General features: G+C 42.8%; 1 pseudogene; it reads right to left on the bottom strand.

The window, feature by feature from the left end:
* Window positions 1–2476: 2476 nt before the first annotated feature.
* On the bottom strand, window positions 2477–5144 carry LOC104448861 (annotated as a pseudogene).
* Window positions 5145–6013: the final 869 nt, after the last annotated feature.

Genomic DNA, 6013 nt, shown 5'->3' with positions numbered 1-6013 from the left:
TCCAATCATTATGAAGATATTTAATATCATTCAATATAATGGAATTGTTGTCCAGCTTATCGAATATCATCAATCATCAAATTCCTCTAAGAGAAATATCATCGTCATGATACAATGATCATAACTCGTGAAATAGGTTTGTTGAATATGTCAAACAATAGCTCTTTAGTTAGAAAAGAGTTTTCACATACTCTCAATAAAATGCTATTGATTCAATCATTAATGTGGGAAAGAAATTTGAAGACTCATCATATGTCACACTATTAGTGTCAAAGGCTTTGAGAGTCATTAGCAATAGGTACGGACTGTGGCCTTCATTGCAATTTCAACAATGGATAAGCATCATTGGCTAATAAATGAAATAATCAATGATTATCATCTTCGACAAGTTTACAAGTCAAGAAATCTAAAGATGAGATGAGATAAAAATAACCTTGCTCTCACTTGTTCTAGCGATTGGACTCGATGTGAAACTCACATGTTGGCCTAGACAATCCCAATATGAAGAAACTTGATTAAGAGATGCAATGTAAGCTTAGTGTTAGGGTTAAGTATGAAAGGCTCATTGGCTCGAAAAAAAATATTTCAAGAGGTTTCGAAATTGCTGATTATTTGAACATCATTATTAACTTCATTCCTTATGAGATTCTTTCATTCATGGGCATTTCATCAGTTTCAAGAGTCTATCATTACGTGGGTACATTTGTCTGAACATATGAGAGTTTTGCCATTTATCAAACATTGGATTGGAATGCCATATAAATTATTTCCTTTGTTTCTCAACCTTTTTTTCATATATATGGGCATTTGTCGTGTTCTTACATCGCGTTGCTTTTTCTTTTCTTTTTTCATGCCCCAACTTTTCCATTCCCTTTTCCATTTCATACTTTTGGCTCCTCCATTCAAAAACTATATATCTTAATTTCATGATTTTTTTATACAGAGTGTTATGGACTCTCAACACTCCTTATCTTTGGTTCTTGCTTTTGGTAAATCACTTGTCTTGCCCCAATATCTAGAGATGATCATCAACTAGAATAAGAAGAATGAATTAGTATGCTCAGAATTGGCTACACAAAGGGTATCGGTGTAGGATAGAGAAACAAATGTTCTTCATCATTTTGGAATGTCTCAAACTTCGAGTTGACTTTACCAGAAAGATTCCGCAAGAAATTTGACGCACGTGAAGGCAGAGAAATCTCTCAAATTGGCTCCACAAAGCGTGTCAGTGTAGGATAGAGAAACAAATGCTCTTTGTCACTTTGGAATGTCTCAAACTTCTATTTGACTTTACCAGAAAGATACCACAAGAAATTTGATGCATGTGAAGGCAAAGAAATCTTACTCACCTCTTGAACCAAATTGAGGTGAAAAAGCAGAATGAGTCAGCATGAAACTGAGTGAGGGCAATAGAGAGTTAAGAGACTCAACTAAAAGTAGGTTAAATTTAAGTAAGTTGTAAACCTATTCAACACCTATATTATTAACATATTTATTGAATATAAGTAATACATAAACAATTCAATCCATCAAATATGGGTTAAAATATATATGACCAATTTTGACAAGTCTACTTGTAACTCACTAATTAATGGTATGGTTGCAAAAAGTTTCCTCTAATCAAAGATGGAGGAAAATATTACGCATCTCACTAATTCTAGATAGCTAACGGTATCTAGCACATTTGCCGTTTTTATTTTTTTATTTTTAACGAGCAAATACAACTTAAGTAGGTAAATCTCGAATCCATGATATATCTAGTAAAGCATGAGCCAAAGTCTAGGTAAAGTACTTTATGTAAGATTTATCTTATTGGTGTAGTGCAACGACATCTTTCTACTACGCATACCTCGATTAAAATTATCTTAATACTGACCATGTTATTAAGAAAATTCGACCTATAGTTTCCTCTCTAATGAAAACAATACACGAATGCATACGTCCTTATTAAAAATTGACCTTTACTTATGGTACGAAAGGATTTGGACATGAGGGTTTTGAGTCCACTTTATTGCTTTAGTAGAGCCGTGCCCTTCAAACAGACGCGTATCTAAAACATATAGTCATATGCAATTGCTTGCTTCTCATCTCGAAATTGGTCCTTACGAGTCTAAGAAATTCTTGCTTCCACTCCTCAACGTCAACCTAAATATGGGCTAGAGACTCGCCACGTGGCGTTTGAGGGTCCCACTTCAGTTCCCGCCTCATTGAGAGCGGCTTCTCGATCGCACAGATTCATGCATGATTCATGATGCCACGCGTTCATCGCATCATATCGAACTACCATGTATAAAGCCACATTTCATTGGGGATAGCGAGAACCAGGAAACGAGAGTACTGTGTTGTCAGCAATGTTAACTGCCTTCGATAGTCAAGTTTCCATGACGTTTAGGCCTTTTTTGATTTTGTATTTGGACGGTTTATAAGCATAGATAAGGCCCATACGGTAAACTGCCATCCAAATGCTTTAAGCCCATATAGAACTTGCGAAGCTTTATTTCATTTCTTGTCATTTCTTTTTTATTGTTTCTTATGAAAATCGGACAAGGGCTTGTTGCAATATAAGCTCTAAAAGTGTAGGATGAATGACTAGGATGAGGTGAATGATTACGACTGAAAGGCCAACAGATGACAAAGACAAATATAGATAAATAGTGTCTGCAATTATGGGAGTAGTGATTTGTATCCGATAAGCCCCAAGCCTGGCTCACACCATCTTCAAATATTCGATATCCTCCCAGCGATGTCGATCACGAACCGGTATCTCACATCGTTCTTGGCAAGGCGGTCCATGGCCTCATTGATCGTGTCTGGGGCGATGACCTCGACGTCACAAGTGATGTTGTGTTTGCCGCACAAATCCATCATCTCCTGCGTATCTCTCATCCCTCCTGTCATGCTACCTTGACACTCCTTTTACCTAATTTAAACAAAAAAAAATTCCCAGGAAAATAGTTATTATAGTGAATTTATAATTGACATGTTAGAGCTAAAGATTAAGAGGGAAATTTACCGAAAATTAGAGGGAAGGGAGGCAATTCGAGGGGCTGATCAGGTGCACCCACCGTGACCAAAGTTCCATCCACTTTGAGCAACTCCAGGATGGGCCCAAGAGAGTGCTGAGCCGATACCGTGTCCAAAATGAAATCCAGGCTCCTCTTCCCGGCCTATAAAACAGCCCAATAAAATCAATTTAAGATTGATAAAACGCATCGCCTTTCTTCAGCATAAATTAGTATAGGTTCGACTCATTCTTTAACGTGCCAAGACCGACCAAAACTAAGGTCAAACCTGCATTTGCTGAGAATTGGTGCTGACAATGAAGTCATCAGCACCCAAGCGCCCCTTGGCCTCTGTCTCTTTCGATGGGGATGTGCTGAGGACCGTGACATGGTGGCCGAACGCCTTCCCGAACTTAACCGCCACGTGGCCAAGCCCGCCGAGCCCCACCACCCCCATCTTCTTACCCGGCGAGCCCAGCATGCCGTTGTCCTTCAGCGGGCTGAACACCGTGATTCCGCGCACAGCAGTGGTGCCACCGAGTCCATGGGTAAGTTCTCGGGTATGCGCACCACATATCTGCACAAGCAAGCGACCCGGACCAAAGGATTTCAAGTTAGTGCAATCATCGAGCGGGCTAAGTTTTAGACCTATTCAACCAGATAGATCGTATCAAACGGTCTATCGTGTTATGTTGTCCTCTGGATTGACGAGCATGGCTTTGTTACTCAATCTCGTCCATTCCATGAAATCGGAGCCTAAAAGGGCTGAACATGGGTCGAAAGGGGTCACCAGATTGAACTGACTTTTCTGTCCAACGTTTTCACAGTCCCCGTACATAGGTCTATTATTATTTTTTTCGTAAGTTAGTTTAATCAGAATGATAAAACAACTTATATTTAGGTCTACCTAATCATGTGACGAATAGAACGGAAGTGGCAGTTCATAATCAACATGGTCAAAAGATAGGCTCCCCTGTTTTTGAGTTCAATGCCATTCGCGTCAGTCTTTTTTTTTTTTTCTTTGGAATTTACTCTCCCTGAGTTCAGCGAGATGGTGAAGACATATAAAGTACGAAGCGCAAAAACTCACATGAATTGCGTGCATTGGAATCTCTTCCATGGAAATCCGACAACAATAGTTCATAGAGATTCCGATTACACGTGCATTGTACCGTCTCTGTCTTTCAATCGAACAAAAACAAAAAAGAAACGAACAAAAATTGGAAAGAGAGAAGGCGAGAGGTTACCGGTAATCGGCGACGATGACGTTGGAGTAGCCACCATAGGTGATGGAGCCGTCCCAGAAGATGCCGTTGTACGTGAACTGCATCTGGTCGCAGTAGTTCTCCTGGGAGTCGGCACAGAACTCGCACTTGAGGCAGGAGGCCGCCAGGCAGCCCACCCCAACACGGTCCCCGATCTTGAACTTGCCCGCGTTGCATCCCACCTTAATCACCACCCCCGTTATTTCATGCCTGTTTCATTCGTCATGCGCGATCCAGTTAGCTCACCATATCCCAGCAGCAATAAACAAATCCAATCACACTCCCTATTGGAATGAGATGAGGACAGTGCCAAGCTCGAAGCGGGCCGAATTTTGTCACTCGGACTCGTCCATTTTTTCAAGGCAAAAGTGCATATTGATTTATGAACGCGAAGAGAGAGAGAGAGAGAGAGAGAGAGAGAGAGAGAGAGAGAGTACCCAGGGACAACAGGGTACATGGTGATGCCCCACTCGTTCTTGGCATAGTGGAGATCGGTGTGGCAAATTCCGCAGTACAAGACCTCGATCGTCACATCGTTCACGCCATTCTCTCTGTTTAGTCATCAGAACAAAAGCAAAAAGCCATCATATCACTCGCCTCAGAGCTATCTACAAATGCAGACTCAAGTGCTTCATTAAAAGCACCAACCCGACACTCCCGACCCACCTGCGTTTGAAGGTATAGGGTTTGATCTCGCCGGAGGAGTCGTAGGCAGCCCAGCCGGACACCGAGAGCGTGTGGTTCTGAGTCTCTTGAGCCATCGGACGATCAGAGAGAGAGACACGTCGAACCCTAATAACGGCAGTGCTGCCGAAGATGCTTCCTCACCTCGGATCTCTCGCTATTACAACTAAAACCCTGTGACTAAGTGCCCTACTCTGCATCGGTGCCTCTTGCCTTTGCACGGGGAGGGGCTTTTATAGCCAGCCGGGCAGGTTCCACGAATTGAGACGGGTGTTGACCCTGCCCTTTACTTTAGAGAAGACTCGAGACGTCATGATCAAACTACCAACTACTTCAAAGTGTGTTTCAAGTGAGGGGCTGCGAGCGAGTGGGAACGAAATATTGGGCAGACTCTCGTCGCGGAAGATTAGACATTACAAATTTCATCACGGCAGAGAAGATCGTTTTAAGAGTTCGTACACAGCTCAACCACCGTCATTTTCACTGTCACTTTTTCTATATTTTTTTCTAGCCAACGACCTCAGATCATTGCATCACATACAGTCCGAAATCGACCAAGTTGCCCTGTCGACTCTGTGCACCGGATCGGCCTGCGCTGCACGTGGACAGCTTGGTCTTTCCCGGAGGTGGAAATACCCACTACCGACTACCGACTACCGACTACCGACTACTTCAAAGTACGACTACTTAAAAGCACCGACTACTTCAAAGTACTGACTACTTCAAAGTGTGTTTCCGAAGGTGGGTCGGTGGCTAAGTGACGACAAGAGGGCGTAGGGAGGGGAAGGGGGAAGGGGGAAGGGCGAAGGGCAGGTTCTGTGAAGAAACGGCGCTGTTTCAGTGTGGAAACTCGAACGACGCGTGGGACCCGGGTCAGGTGGTTCGACGACCATTCACACGGGCGCGCGGTCCCGGAAAACTTCATCGCGTGTTCCTTGAACTCCTCGGACTGACTCTTTAAAATTGACGTTCTGTCGTCACTCCCCACTCGCCTCGCGACCGCAATTTTTTTTTTCGCCATTTCACAAACGCCCTCGGTTCATTTCCTGCCCACGTCGATTT

Source organism: Eucalyptus grandis, chromosome 6, assembly GCF_016545825.1.
Source record: "Eucalyptus grandis isolate ANBG69807.140 chromosome 6, ASM1654582v1, whole genome shotgun sequence".
NCBI lineage: Eukaryota > Viridiplantae > Streptophyta > Magnoliopsida > Myrtales > Myrtaceae > Eucalyptus > Eucalyptus grandis.
Note: the sequence above shows the minus strand (reverse complement) of the source record. Positions and strands in the feature narration are given on the sequence as shown.